This window comes from Bos javanicus, chromosome 1 (assembly GCF_032452875.1).
Source record: "Bos javanicus breed banteng chromosome 1, ARS-OSU_banteng_1.0, whole genome shotgun sequence".
In the NCBI taxonomy this organism is placed as follows: Eukaryota; Metazoa; Chordata; class Mammalia; order Artiodactyla; family Bovidae; genus Bos; species Bos javanicus.
Genome location: NC_083868.1, coordinates 81,108,037 through 81,124,143, shown reverse-complemented (window position 1 = coordinate 81,124,143; position 16,107 = coordinate 81,108,037). Strand labels below are relative to the sequence as shown.

Below are 16,107 nucleotides of genomic sequence, written 5' to 3'. Positions count from 1 at the left end.
TTTCATTGTCCCATCCTGTCCTATATTCTCCAGAGAAATACCAGCCTTTCAGACTTAAAAATGCTTTTTGGTGTCTAAAATCTTCATTTGTTGTTTCATAACTTTGTGTAGCAATACGTATCTTCTCTTTGAAAGTATCTTACTTTTGCATACAATTTAAAAACTGGATTTATAATAATTACTTAGACATCTCTTTTTAAATTGGCGTCAGTACTGATTGCCTATCCTTTATAACATTACTTCCCCCACAGGCTTGATTTGCTTAGCTATAGTTTAAATTCTGCTAGTTTCACCTAATAGACTTAAATTCTGTTGCTGTGTTTGAGTTTCCTCACCACCTTTCCATATCTCATTCCTATCTTTGCATACCATATTTCATTATCACCTCGGCCTTTTCTCCTTGTCTTCTGATTTATAAAGACCATGGCTTCTTGCTCTCTTAAGAGGATTCCAGTCTCCTTTAGGTCCAGCTGGAGGAGCCCATTTATTTTAATTCTGTACACTATTCTTTTATTTTACATTTTCCTTCATTCCTCTCTGTTTACTCTTCATTCATTCTTAAAGAAGAAAGCACTCTACAGACTCGATGCTTGTCAAAGATCAGGTCTTGGGTCTTGTTCTCTCTGAAGGCTGAATTAACAGTGGCTGGTGGATGTGCACAGAGCCGAGGCAACATCAACTTATTGCCAGAACAAGTTCTACTGTTTGGAAAATGTACCACAATTTTCTTTACAATGTGACCAAAATTTCTTAAGTGTTTAAATAGATACATGTTCATTCTTGAATGGGAAGGAGTACATGTCCGTTGCATCAACTTTCTTACATCCTTAAAATTCTTTACTTACTCCTTTGTCACTCAGCATGTTGAAGATTGATAGAAATATGTTGTTTCCTCTACAATTTAGTTTTGTCAAGTTTATTTTATATATTTTGATATTTTATATTATTCAGAATAAAAATATTCAACAACAGTAACTCTTCTAATGGATTATGTCTTTTAGCCACATTTAATGCATCAATCAACATTTCCTGCATTTATTTCTACTTTGTCTAATACTGCTCTCCCTTCTTTCTTTGGTTTACATTTTCCTGGTGTACCTATACTCTTTTATTCCCTCCTTTCTTCCCCATTCTGTTTAAAACAGCATGTATTTAGAATCAGTTTTTGCCTATTCAACTTTCTTCATTTTTTAATAGAATGATTAAACCATTCACATGAATGGAATCACAGTATTTGTCCTATTGTAACTAGTTTATTTCACTTAGTGTAACGTCTTCAAAGTTCGTCCATGTTGGAGCATGTGTCAGAACTTCCTCCCTTTTTAAGGCTGAGTAATATTTCACTGCATGCATATATTACATTTTATTTATTCATCGATGGACACTTGGGTGACTTCCACCTTTTGTCTACTGTGAATGATGTTCCTCGGATCATGGGTATGCAAATATCTTTTTGTATACTGTGTTTTTCAATTCCTTTGAGTATATAACCATAAGTGGAATTGATGGATCATATGGTATTCTATTTTTAATTTTTTTAGGAACTGAGCTATTGTTTTCCATAGTGGTTGCACCATTTTACAATCATACCAACAATGCACAATGCTTTTAATTTCTCTATAACCTCAGTACCATTTGTTTTTTGTTTTTTTTGACAATAGATATCCTAAAGGATATGAAGTGTTATCTCATTATGATTTTTATTTTCATTTTATTAATGATTAGTGATGTTGATCATCTTTTCATGTGCTTATTTGTCTATTTGCATATTGTCTTTGGAGAAAAGTTTTCAAATCCTTTGCTCATTTTTGAACTGGATTTTTGTCTTATTGTTGAGTTTGGAGAATTCTCTACATATTCTGAATAATAATCCCCTTTCAGATATGTGATTTGCAAATATTTTGACCCATTCTTTGCTGCCTCTGCCATCTTAACTTAGAAATGATAGTGAATTTCTGGGCTGCCACTCTACACCTCTAGGTCCCCACTCTACACCTCCTAATCAGAATCTCAGAGGACGAAAGTCTCCAGGCAATTTGAATGTAAATAAAAATTCATTCAAGAACTGCTGCCTTGTAAGCATTTAGAAGAGAAAGCAAGGATCCCTTGGAACTAACCGAGTTTCAAGTCATGATGGGTGGTTCCTAAGTCTTTTTAACAGGTCTACCAGTTACATAACTCAGAAAGTGGTAAACAGAGGTTGGAAGCACAGAATGTTTGATAGAGTTTCCCATGAGCCTTACAGGCACAAGGGAGAAATATGTGTTGAATGCAAAGGTAAGGACAGTATGCCCAAAGCCACCATTGAAGTGCAGAGTGTAGTGTAGGGTCTGACACATGGAAGTGATTTTTAGAGAAACTGTAATAGAGCCATAAGAGAATTGCCAGAGGAGGTAAAGACTTAAAAACCCTGTAGTTTGAGAAATCACTGAAGGAACTTCTTGTTCTTAACTTTGCTGAACACCAGTGTCCCTTGGAGACCTTTAAAAAAAATATTCAGGCCCAGGCCCTGACCCTAGACCAATTAAATTAGCATCTCCTGGATTGGGACCCACAAGTGTTGTTACTGCAAAGCTTCCCAGTGATTTTAATGTTTAACCAGCATCGAGGACCACTGGTCTAGAGAAAAGGACCATGTTGACAATCTGTGAGGCTCTAACACAGAAGAGGAATACAAAAGTTTCTGGAAAAACCTCCATGCTTGACCACTCAGTTGGCAGAAGTGGGTACTGGTCTAGCTGGTCAGCAGTTGGCTATTGGCATAGCTTGCCTATCAAGCCCAGACTCTCAGTGCTGTGAAAAGCCTCCTCCCTTTGTTAAAAAGGCATGAATCTCCATGACGTGGATCTTTCGAATACTGGCAATACATGTATTAATATCAAGATAAATGAAAATCGATCTCCCATGATCTCCTCGGCTCTTGTGGTTACACCTGCCCCATAGACTCATCCCTTTCCAACCTGGGTCTCCAGCCACACAGTTCATCTATCAACTACCTCTCCATCTGGATCTCTCACTAACACTGCAAATTCCGCAGGCTTCAAACTGAACTCATCAATAATCCCGATACAGCTCCTCGATGGAACCACTATCCTCCCAGATGAACCAGGTAGAAGCCTGAGAACTGTCCTAGGTTCCCCTGCCCCCCTCACTACCTTCACATCCACCTAATTGCCAGTTCTTTCCTGATTCTGTCCTTCCTTTCATCTGAACTACCTTGTCCAGCCCTCATAGCTCCTAAGCTCTCAGAAAAGCCTCCCTTGGGTAGCCCTGCTTCCTGTCTTCTTTCCTCCCAACCCTGCAGTTAGAGGGGCTGCTCTAATGTTAAAATCTGATCCGATCAAATTTTAAGTTCCCACTTAAAATTTCTCAGTGACCCCTCACTGTCTACCAGAACAGATCCACACTATTTAACTTGGGAGACAAGGCCCTCCTATCCACATATCTAGACTCATCTCCTATCTCAACTCATCTGCACTTCTCAACTCAGTTCTCGCTCCATCAACACTGTACACAAGAGCTACCTCTGAGCCTTCACTTATACTGTTCCCTTTACTACAATGTATTACCCACACTTATTTCTTCACTTAACCTCTAGCCAGCTTTTACACTTTGGCTGAAGCCCATCTACTCCAGAGAGTATTACCTGACTTCCTTGGTGACCTTCCTCTGACTCTCATCTAAAGATAATGCTGCATGATGTCTGTTTCTGTCTCTGTCTCTGGTCTACCCAGTTCTACCCAGCTCCCCTAGAACCAGTTGGTCCTATGCCCAGCAACTCATCCTGTGTCTAGCACAGAGAGGGTTCTCAATATTTATTGACTGGTTTAATGTTGATCAGATGATTGAGTGAACCTCCTCAGGAGTGCATTTTCCAGGATATTCATGATTTAGGGCTTAGGAACCATGGGGGCTCTGGGGCAGAGTGGAAATTGCCCCAACTATAGGAAAATATGGCTACTGACTTCCTGTTGGGAAAGATCATTTTTTGTGAGATCATGTTCTCATCCTGGCATGAGAAAAGGGCAAGGACAGTCTCCTACCAGTGGGTGACCTGGGGTCAGGATCTGGGGGCCATGGATATCCTTGTTGACAAGACCTTGGGACAGGGAGTGTGGGGGACTGGGTAACAGCACCCATTTTGCATGGCTCTCAAGGATCCTGGAAGGAACACTATGGCCCTGGGGGACTGAGAGAGCCTTCTCTGGCTCCTTCACGTTATCTGAAAGGCAGGGGCACCGAGGCAGCAGGTACAGTGCTACAGGCTGCTGTCCCAGAGCAGAGAGGTGAAAAAATGCATCCAGGAATGAAAACATTTGGGCCAAAACAATTCATGAATTTCAGCATCAAGGGTCAAAGTGGCCTTGCTGACCTCTGGCCACTTGGCACTTTCACATCAGGTCATAAAACAGGAACGTGAAAACTTGGTGTCTGGGCAGATGACACCATCTATGCCTTAAACAAAGAGAAAACTTTCCATGCAGACTCACATAGAAAGGAGGGATGGGCCCAAATGGCCAGCCGCTGCTTGGTTACTGAGTTTTATCCCACATCCCTTTTCTTGCCATAGTAGACTCTTCTACTCTTCACAGCCTCTGCTTCGGTGAATCACTCTAGTGAGATGAGGCCAATGACATCCAAGCTACCTGCCTCACACTTATGACTGGAATCAGGAAAGACTATAGATACAAATACACTGTTATCTTCCAAGTGTGGCACATGTCTAAAGGATAGTTATTATTATTGTGATTTCATCATCATAAAGTGTACAGACACAAATACTGTATATTAACTCACATATATGGAATCTAGAAAGATGGTACCAATGATCCTACATGCAGGGCAGCAAAGGAGATATGGACATAAAGAACAGACTTTTGGACTCGGTGGCACAAGGAGAGGGTGAAATGATTTGTGAGAATAGCATTGAAACATATACATTACCATATGCAAAACAGACAAAAGGTGCAAGTTTGATGTATGACGCAGGGCACCCAAAGCCAGTGCTCTGTGACAACCTGGAGGGATAGGGTGTGGAGGGAGGCAGGAAGGGGCTTCAGGATGAAGGGGGCACATGTTTAAAGGATAGGGTGTGGAAGGAGGCAGGAAGGGGCTTCAGGATGAAGGGGACACATGTATACCTATGGCCGATTCATATTGATGTATGGCAAAAAAATTGATGTATGGCAATATTGTGAAGTAGTTATCCTCCAATTAAAATAAATAAATAAAAAATTTAAAAAGTCTACAAACAATACATGCTGGAGATGGTGTGCAGAAAAGGGAAACTTCCTACACTATTGGTGGGAATGTAAATTGGTATAGCCACTATGGAGAACAGTTTGGAGATTCCTTAAAAAGCTAATATAGAGCTACTATATGCTCCAGGAATCCCACTCCTGGGCATATATCTGGAGAAAACCATAATTGGAAAAGATGCACGCACCCCAGTGTTCATTGTGGCACTATTTACAACAGCCAAGACATGGAAGCAACCTAAATATCCATGGACAGAGAAATGGAAATAGAAGAAGTTGTATGTACATACAATGGAATGTTACTTAGCCATAAAAAATGAAATAATGCCTTTGCTGTAACCTGGATGGACCCAGAAATTATCATACTAAGTGAAGTCAGATAGAGAAAGACAAATATCATATGATATCACTTATACGCAGAATCTAAAAAAAATGATACAAATGAACTTATTTATAAAACAGAAACAGATTCACAGACTTAGAAAACAAACTTATGGCTACCAAAGAGGAAACATGATGGGGAGGGATAAATTAGTAGTTTGGGATGAGCATACACACACTACTATATATAAAACAGATAATCAACAAAGATGTACTGTATAGCAATATTTTGGAATAACCTAGATGGGAGGAGAATTTGGAAAAGAATGGCTATACACATACACACAACTGAATCACTTTGCTGTAGCTGAAACTAACAGAACATTGTAAATCTATACTACAATATAAAATAAAATAAATTTTTAAAGTCTTCTCTTCCTTGGACTTTTTCTCTCTGTGTTCTGTGTCCTGCCATGGAGACCTTTCAGCTCCATTTCCCATTTGAACAATAAGCTTGCTCCTCCTTTCTCCTATTAAACCATGATACCAGGAAAGAACCTTTAATTTTCACTGAGACATCAATGATTAAGAGGTTAATTCCTAGAGAATAAGAGAACATTTCTGCAGAAAACAAAGCCTTAGGCTTCTTCAGAATCAAAGATGGAGAGAAGAAGTATGCCCTGGAGAAAGCACTCAGGAAGAGTTGTGTGACCTTGGCCTGTCCGGAAAGTGTGAGCCCATGCAGGGCCCTTTCCTTTAGATGGAGGATTCCTCATGTTGAAGAGGAAGGCCTGGGACCAACTGCTTCTCTGGCTCCTTCTCTGGTCTCATGTTCAGTGATGCTAGAGAATATTAGATCTGCCTCAAATTAATACAATCTCTTGGCCTAACAATAATATTCCAGGGTCTCAAGACAACATACAGTTGAGATCATTAAACCACTCTCCTTAATCTGTACAGAATCACCGTGAACCACCACTCCACCACTACCATCATTACCATGAACCATTACTCCACCGCCACCACATCATCACAATCACCATTATCCACATGGCAGATACAATTCTACTTTTTTAAATGGGAAAAAAAACTTATAAAAATGTCTTAACTTAAGGGGTTGATGTTAATCCTAGGAAACATTCAGTTCAGTTCAGTCCCTCAGTCCTGTCTGACTCTTTGCGACCCCACGCAGCACGCCAGGCGTCCCTGTTCATTACCAACTCCCGGAGTTCACTCAGACTCACATCCATCGAGTGTGATGCCATCCAGCCATCTCATCCTCTGTCATCCCCTTCTCCTCCTGCCCCCAATCCCTCCCAGCATCAGAGTCTTTTCCAATGAGTCAACTCTTTGCATCAGGTGGCCAAAGTATTGGAGTTTCAGCTTTAGCATCAGTCCCTCCAATGAATACCCAGGACTGATCTCCTTTAGGATGGACTGGTTGGATCTCCTTGCAGTCCAAGGGACTCTCAAGAGTCTTCTCCAACACTGCAGTTCAAAAGCATCAATTCTTTGGTACTCAGCCTTCTTCACAGTCCAACTCTCACACCCATACATGACCACTGGAAAAACCATGGCCTTCACTAGACAGACTGTTGTTGGCAAAGTAATATTTCTGCTTTTCAATATGCTATCTAGGTTGGTCATAACTTTCCTTCTAAGGAGTAAGCATCTTTTAATTTCATGGCTGCAGTCACCATCTGCAGTGATTTTGGAGCACAAAAAAATAAAGTCTGACACTGTTTCCACAGTTTCCCCATCTATCTGCCATGAAGTGATGGGACCAGATGCCATGATCTTCGTTTTCTGAATGTTGAGCTTTAAGCCAACTTTTTCCACTCTCCTCTTTCATCAAGGGGCTTTTTAGTTCCTCTTCACTTTCTGCCATAAGGGTGGTGTCATCTGCATGTCTGAGGTTATTGATATTTCTCCCGGCAATTTTGATTCCAGCTTGTGCTTCTTCCAGCCCAGCGTTTCTCATGATGTACTCTGCATATAAGTTAAATAAGCAGGGTGACAATATACAGCCTTGACGTACTCCTTTTCCTATTTGGAACCAGTCTGTTGTTCCATGTCCAGTTCTAACTGTTGCTTCCTGACCTGTATACAGGTTTCTCAAGAGGCAGGTCAGGTGGTCTAGTATTCCCATCTCTTTCAGAATTTTCCACAGTTTATTGTGATCCATAGTCAATAAAGCAGAAATGGATATTTTTCTGGAACTCTCTTGCTTTTTTCGATGATCCAGTGGATGTTGGCAATTTGATCTCTGGTTCCTCTGGCTTTTCTAAAACCAGCTTGAACATCTGGAATTTCGTGGTTCATGTATTGCTGAAGCCTGGCTTTGAGAATTTTGAGCATTACTTTACTAGTGTGTGAGATGAGTGCAATTGTGCGGTAGTTTGAGCATTCTTTGGCATTACAGAAGAGGATTTGGAATGAGCTTTTAGGACTGAAGTTGTGATCTTGAGAAATCAACATAGGTTAACTGCTAGTAGTTTATGTCAAAGTAACAAAATTGTTTCTTTGACAACATTAGGCAGGGAGATGGGGGAAACACCAGTGAGAAGGAGTATCTTGACTTTATCAAGGCCTTTGATAAGATTTCTCTGATAATCTTCTGAAGAAGAATAATTATGGATTGAGTGATAGTACAAGAAGATAAATTATCTTAAAAAGTGCTGTGTATTTATTGAATTGACATCTATCTATCAGGAGCATATATTGGAATGCTCCAGAATGCTGTAATGTTTATCATTTTTTTATTGATGACTTAGTTGAAGAGGTCATACTCATGTTTGGGGACAATAGGAAGCCAGCTGGAAGGGACAGGATACATTCTGGGTGACAGGATCAAAGCCAGAAATATCTGGGCAAGCTGGCAAGAGAGATTAAATTAAACAAAACAAAATTGGGAATAAATGCAAGGGCTCTGTATTTGGGTCCCAGGTAGCATCTCTACAAATATGGGATGGGAGGGCAGCAGCAGGCAGGGGATACAGTTCAAGAGCAAGTTTAAAAGAAAGTTGGGTTTTTTTTCAACGGATATGAAACTCAACAGCTATAATTTGTATAGCAGCTAGTTCAGCCTGACAGGGTTTTAACAGAAACATGAGATGTAGAATAAAGGAAGTGATCATCTCATGCCACATGGTGCTGATTAAGCTTTCTTTGAAATGTTATGCTTTATTCATTAAGAATAAAGAAATTAAGAAAAACTGGGGCAAGAGAGTGAGGACGATCCTGGAGCCAGTGACCTTTGGGGGCAGATAGAGCAGTGGGGAGGGCACAGGCCATGGAGTTGGAGCCTGGTTATATCAATAGCTGGCTGTGATTGGATATTGTAGATTCTAACCAAGCCAGTATTTCTATCCAGGGCTGATGATCAACTTCCCTGAGCAGCACAGATGGTGGTGGTTGACTGGTCTGCTCTCTTAGGTTTTGGTCCTCTGGTCAGATCACATTATGGGTGGGTTCCTTTCTCTTGACCTCACCCATCCAGGGACAGTCTTTTATGCCCCCAGGCAAATTTTTACACTCTTGAAATGCCAATGTGTGCATTCTCCAATATGGCAGCTGGAAGCTATATATGGCATTTCAGCACTTAAAATATGACTGAGAAACTGAAAGTTTAATTTTCTTTAATTTTAATGAAGTGAAAATGGCAAGTCACATGTGTAAATACACTGCACAGTTCTAGACAGCTTTCAGATGCGTTTCTGAGACTGATCGATCTGAGCAGAATCAAGATGCATCAAAAGAGAAATGCACAGGGAGCACCCAGCATAGTACCTGGAAAATTCTCTTGTTCAGTCAGCGCACTGAATTGTCTACTGTGCGAAAGTACTAGTTTAGGTACTGGGGCACAGCGCTAGCTATACTTCTAGGAGTTCACATTTTAGTGGGGGATAGGCAGGTAAGTGGAGAAGGCAATGGCAACCCACTCCAGTACTCTTGCCTGGAGAATCCCATGGACGCAGGAGCCTGGTGGGCTGCCGTCTACAGGGTCGCAGAGAGTCGGACACGACTGAAGCGACTTAGCAGCAGCAGCAGGCAGATAAGTGATGTCACCACAGAGAGCTAAGTGTATGCACAGCTATAGCAGAGAGATCGCTAACCTAGATGAACAGCTGAGGAAGGATTACTAGAAAATTTTAAGACCTGAGCTGAGTCTTAAACAAGTAGACCTCATGCTGGAGGCTCAATGGATATTTATTCCACTTACAAGATTATATTCCAAGGCTGCCAAGCCCACTGCTGGTGGCAGAAGTGGCTGTGGGGCAAACGCAGCCCTAGAGAAAATTCATAGCTAGGGGCAATTAATTTTATTCGAAAATCTCCCCTTTTGTATTGCTTAATTTCTCTTCTGTGGCCATATTTTCTTCACTTGAGGACATTTTTTGCTGATGTGTATAACCTTAATTTTCACTGCATGATTAGTAGTCCCTAACCATGAGTGGGTAGAGGCAGTGGGTAGTTGAGCAGGTGAATTTTGTTACGTATAAAGATAACTCACTATGGTTTGGTTGTGGAATTGTATTACTACTTGGTGTAAACAAACAGCTTGGTGAAAACAGGCAGTGTGTGAAGAAGCTGTCACTGACTGGCTGGGCTGGCTGAATTGGGCTCTGATAGTGATGTACCTTCTAAGAGTGGGGGCTAATCTATTAATTTGTGTGGAGAAGTAGGATGTTATGCCACTTATATTTTACACAGTAGTCTGTTCAAAGGTAGTAAGTGATGTCTAGCCAGAGAATTCTGCAACTGATACTTGTTCACACACAAAAAAACAGGCATGGCCATATAGTGTGTGGTTTTCACAATCACACTTGAGTGTATACATCAGGGAAATATGTGTTATCCCTCCCCCATTAAGCCAGGGGAATGCCCATGAGGGCTGGATTGGTCGTGTGAGGAGACCCTCCTATAGGTCACCTGCTTTGACTGTGGCAGAGTTGCCTCAAGGGGATGGAAGTATAAACTGGTGTATCCTTTTCGAAAACCAGCTTGTCATAATTACTAGGAACTTTCAAACATTCATGCCCTTTGGCCCAGTGATTTAACTTCTGGGCATCTATACACAGGAAGTATTTGGAAATGCCTGCAGGAAGACTGCACAGAGATGTTGTGCAGATTTATGTTGTTGCTAAACACAGAAAACAATTTAAATGACTAACAAAATAATAATACGCAGCCATGTGAAGGACTTTCACTACAATACTATTTAGGAGAAAAAGCAGAGAAGCAATAGCTATAGAGGCTAAGCAACCCCTCAGTTGTTGAACAACCTGGGTTTGAATCCTGACTCTGCTGCTTACAAGTGGTGGGCTTGGGAAGTCCCCTGAACTCTCTGGGGTTGATAATACTGCCTCAGGACTTTTGAGGATTACATGGCACAGAATTTAAAATACTTAACACTTGCAAGTTACGTTGCCAGGCCATGATAAAGTCGCTTCAGTCATGTCCGATTCTTTGTGACCCTATGGACTGTAGCCTGCTTGGGCTCCTCTGTCCATGGGATTCTCCAGGCAAGAATACTGGAGTGGGTTGCTCTGCCCTCATCCAGGGGATCTTCCCCACCCAGGGATCGAACCCATGTCTCCTGTAGCTCCTGTATTATAGGTGGATTCTTTACCGCTGAGCCACCAGGGAAGCCTGCAAGGTACATCAGGCATCCACTAAATGTTGGCTCTCCCTGGACTGTACAATTTCAAGGCATAAAAGCTGGAAAGGAAATATACTAATATATTAGCCTTGTGGAAATGTCTGTAGTTTGATTCTTTGTACACTTTTCAACTTCCCAACATTCAATGTGAATTATTTTTATACTAAAAATGTATATCATAATGTTGCGATACAACAAGCAACATTTTTTTTTTTAAGTTTACCACAACAAAAATTGTGCTTCTCTTCCAGAGGATGAGCTAGGGATCAGTAGTAGAGGAAAGAGCTGCTGTTTTATGGGTACTTCCTGGAGCAGAGCCTCAGGCATGCACAGCTGGGACCTCTAGGAGTGCAACTGTTGGTGGCATCCGCCCCCACCTGTTGAAGGTGCTCTGGGATATCTGAGGGGGAGTTGGAACAGATGTCCTTAGTAGTTTTTCCCCTCTCTGAAAGTCTAGATTCCAAGATGCTCTGATTGTTTATTATTATCTCCCCATGTCTTGGTTGATCTGAACCAAACACTGACACGAAACTGTCAGACAGGGAAGACTCATCTGCTTGCTCCCCATTTCCACCCCCTCCCCCCCGCCCCGCCCCAAATGCTTGTAATAACGCCTACCAGTGCTATTCATAAAGGTTAAGGGTGATCCCTAAAGACACGGATGAAAGGTATAGTAGGAAGGTTAGATTAATGGCAGCCTTTTATTCGATGACTATAATTTACCTTCAGAACCGAGGCAAACACAGCCCTTTTAAACTAAACTAAGTCCCCTCCCATCTTAGGACAAAGCTCTGAAATGAGAGGAGCACAAAGTATGTGTGCGTGGGTGACCAAATACTGATGACCTTTGCCCCCTGTGATCTAATACCCTTCGTTGACAACGAGGGGTACTCTGTGCTCCAGCAAGTGACTTTGGGGGGCTGTTTTTAAAACAAAAACTCCCAGGCACCGAAGCAACGGCGTCGTCTCCCCCTTTCGAACCCGAGCCCTGTATTCTCACCAATGCCCCTCATCAGTGATGTTTTCTGGTCCACACCTCCTAAACCAAAGCGCGTTACCCTAAGTCCCGAAAAGAAAAAGGACGAACAGCTCTCTCAGGGCCCTCTCCGGACCGCGAGGTCATCGTATGCTAATAAAGCAGGAGGAGACAGTCGCCCCGAGCCCGCCTGCAAGCGCGCCAGCGGGTTCGCAGCTCTCCCGCGCGCCACTGCGGCGCAGCCACAAATCACCGCACGTGCCGCAGACCCTTCTGCCCTTCCGCGGGGAAAGAGGGGGGATGCTGAAAGGTCTCCCCGCCACTCTGAGTCCCGCACCTGGGTTGCTCACACCTGGGAGCTGCCTCTTCGCTCCTGTCTCGTGCTTCCCGCTGCAGCAATGGCGCGGATGAGTGCAGCGCATCGGATTCACCTGTAGGGCTTTTTCGAACTCCACAGCCCTCCTCCTCAAATTCTAGTCCACTTGTCCAGAGGAAGAAAATCTCTGAAAGTGCCCGATGAGTGGACTGGTGGAGTTTTCGAAAGCCCCACAGGTGATACTATATGCACGCACATGCACAAACATCTTTTGAGTCCGAAACTAAACAGGTCAACCCGACCTCCCTGACCCTCTTCTCCTTCCGTAGCTTCTATTTGTCAAGGTCTCCGCGTTCTCTTCAGCTTCCCTTTACGCTCCCCCAGCACGGGGGCTTTGTGGAGTCCCCCCAAAGTCCCGGAACCCTGCGGGACGGTCAGAGGTTTGGCGGCCAGATGTTAGAAAAAGTGTCCCCGCTCTTTGCTGCCCTTGTGCACTCTGGGGCGCGAAGTGGATACCAAAGGTAAGTCTAGAAGAGGGGAAATCTGAACAGTTGCTTCAGCACCCTGCGTGGAGCCAGGCCGCCTCCCGCCCGCACACTTTGAGGTTCGGAAGGTCCTTCCAATCAAAGAGGAAGCCGGTGCCCCACCCTGGGCGGCTCCCCGTGCCCTCACACTGCCAGGGGGGCATCTCCTCCTGTAGGGGCTGTGCGGCAGGTGGCATCGTCAGGAGGGGGGCGCTGGCATCGTCAGGAGGGGGGCGCCGTGGCCTCGGCTGCAGCTCCCTCCCCTGGCCGTGGGACCGGCTCCCGCTTTGGCCCCCTTTTCCAACTTGCTGCAGCTCGCGACCCCAGCCCGAGCCCCCTCCGCCGCGCGGGCCACGTCTTACCTCTGCAAGCAACACTTGGTTGCGCGGTTCTCCGGCGCGCTCCTTCCTCGGGGCTTATTCCCTTACTTGGGAGGAAAGAGGAACCGAGAGACTGAAAGGGGACTGAGGCTGGCGTCTGGGCGTCTGCCCGCCCGCGCAGCCTTCCCGGGGAGGGGGATGGAGCTCGGGTGGGCGCCGCAGGAGCTCCGGCGGCCCGGTTGGGGTTAGGCGGCGCTGGGGTCTCTGCCCGCCCAGGTACCCGCGGCTCCGGAGCGGTGCGTGTCGGCGGCCAGCTACTACGGCACTGCGGCGCCCTGCCCCTCGCAGCCGGCAAGTCCGGCTGCCACTCTCACGGCGGAGCCCTGCCCCCGGGCGCAGAGCCCGCCCCCGCCACACACCCGCGTGCGCGCGCACACGCGCAATACACCCGCGCGTGCACACACGCGTGAATGCGGTGGGCTCAGAGCGAACCCGCGCCTCTTTGGTGGTTCGGGCACTTCTCACTGGTAGGGCTTCGGTCCGGGAAGGAGGAGTTAGAGGCTGAGGGATTTAGAAAGGCTGCAGCAGTGGTGGGCTGCGCAGAGAGGCCCAAGGCCAGGTGACTCAGGGGACAGGGACAACTGTTTGACAAATACCTACAGCTCAGCCAGGGCCTCGGCTGCCTCACTATCTCGACCAAGTCAAAGAAAAACAAAAAATGAAAAGTCAACAAATTTTCTCCGTTTCCTAGGCACTCAGTGTCTCCAGCATCTAAATCATTACCCCTGCCCAAGGGCGCATTTCAGAGGCAGGGGATTGGTGACTGTTCCATCTGAAAAAATTTCTCCCATCGAAGATGTAGGGGGACCATCGCAGCCCACCGAAGTTGGGCTCTGATCGCTGGATCAGGTCTTAGGACTGAGGCTTAATTTCCTTTCTCCTTTACTTTTAGGTGACCACGGGCTGTTTTCTTTCACAGCAAATAGATCACTTCTTACTTTTAAAATGTAGAAAAGCACAGAAAAGGGGCTGGAAGAGAGGGGTAAGGAATGAAGGCCAGCATTGGCCAGGACACTGCTCTTTCCATGACGTGCAGGTCTGTATGGGGTGATGGTGGTGGAGAGGACACTATCTCAGGCATGTCACACCAGCAGAGTGTGTCTGTCCATTTCACACCACATTTAAAGTCATCCAGAGTTTGGCCTCTCATCTGTAAAATATGTAGAGTTTTCCAGTTTCCACAACTGAGAATTCTTTTCTGCCAGCAGGCAGTGAAGGTCCCGGGTCAGGACTGCAGCCAAGAAGCTTTCTGATGATGCTGAGGCACCAAGGGGCCCTGGGGGTCTGGGCATTTGGGGAAGACAAATGGGCATTTGGGGAAGACACTCAAACATGAGTGTCAGATAGCACTGAAGATCCTGATGGTCAGTGTCCAAATTGGGCCATTTGTAGGCAAGCCAATGGGGTACATGAGAAACTGAAGCTCAGAGATTTCCCCAGGTTTCACATGGTAGTGAAGGCAGTGCCAATACCAAGAACCTTGTGTTCATACTTCATCTGACTATTCACCTATCATCTATTCTCTCTCATCCTGGCTTGGTTCTTTAAGTTCCCTTCAGTTAGAATGAAATAATCCTGGTGAGGGGGCTCTCAAAGGTGTTTTATCTTTTCTTGTTTCCCTCTTAGTCCCTGACTCATTCATTTCATGACTGTCTATTAAGCTCCTGCTGTGTCGTCAGGCACTTTCCCTTGACTCTAGTCCTGAGCCTTACTTGGGAAAAAAGAGGACCTAAGAGACAGAAAGGGCTTAGAACTGTCTGTCTCAGGCTTACTGTATATATTTCCACTCTGCTAGGTTGGGCGTATATGCAAGACAAAATCCTTGCCTTCTGAACCACGTTCTCTGTGGAGGAAAACATGAGTGTGTGCACACACGTGTCACAAGATAACATTCTTGTTCTCTCTAATCTGGATTCCTTCCAAAGAAGGGGAAACTGAGAGAGGACTTGTATGTGGGCGTCATGATGGATCTAGGAGGGGTGCATGCTTATAGGTAGGGGTTGGGGCAACGTTGAGTTGTTCTGCCTATTTGAACAGGAAGGATATAAGCTGGGTGGGAGGAATGGGGAAGACATGCAGAGACAGAATGCAGACACTTGGCTGGGAGTGCACTGAGGAAGAGTAATAAGAGAGAAGCTCCCAGAACAGGGCTGCCAAGCAAGGATTTGGAGAACAGGAGTGCTTGCAAAGATGAGTAAGTACTTTGCTAGGAGGGAGGGTGTTCACTATGAGGTCCCTGTTCTCTACCCTTCCTATGAGATAAATCCTTTGTAAAGGCAGTTTTCCCCTATTTTGTGAGTGGATTCCTTTGGGGAACGCAGGCTGGTGCTGAGTTCAGCATCTGGGTTGATACAGGGTGAGCATGGAGAAGCCTGTGTGGGCAGAAGACTTAAAGACAGCTGGCTCCTGGGTTCCATGCAAATAACATGAAGGAAAAGTGTTGTGGAAGAGATTGAAGCAATGCGGAAGGCAGGGGGCCGGAGGTGGGAAAAAGCACAGACAAGAACAGTTACACTGATTGAGACATCACAGCGGCGGAGGTGAGGTTTGGGCTGGGATGTGAGAGGACAGTAGGGATCTGACACACAGATAAGCAAGACAAGCACAATCTAGGCGGAAGGAAAGCAAAAGCACAGAAGGAGGACTACTCATGGTGAGTTTTGGGCCTTC

At 44.8% G+C, this 16,107-nt stretch overlaps 1 protein-coding gene across 4 annotated transcripts in view; it reads right to left on the bottom strand.

Annotated features, from left to right (window-relative positions):
* DGKG (diacylglycerol kinase gamma) overlaps positions 1 to 13,780 on the bottom strand; it is a 222,935-nt gene extending 209,155 nt beyond the window's left edge. For 2 of the 4 annotated variants that reach the window (XM_061413297.1, XM_061413298.1), the window contains exon 1: positions 13,420 to 13,778. The gene's annotated coding sequence lies outside the window, so the exon portion shown is untranslated. Of the gene's footprint in view, positions 1 to 13,419 lie in introns of all 4 variants that reach the window. The other 2 variants (XM_061413305.1, XM_061413296.1) reach the window with 2 other exon arrangements.
* Positions 13,781 to 16,107: the final 2,327 nt, after the last annotated feature.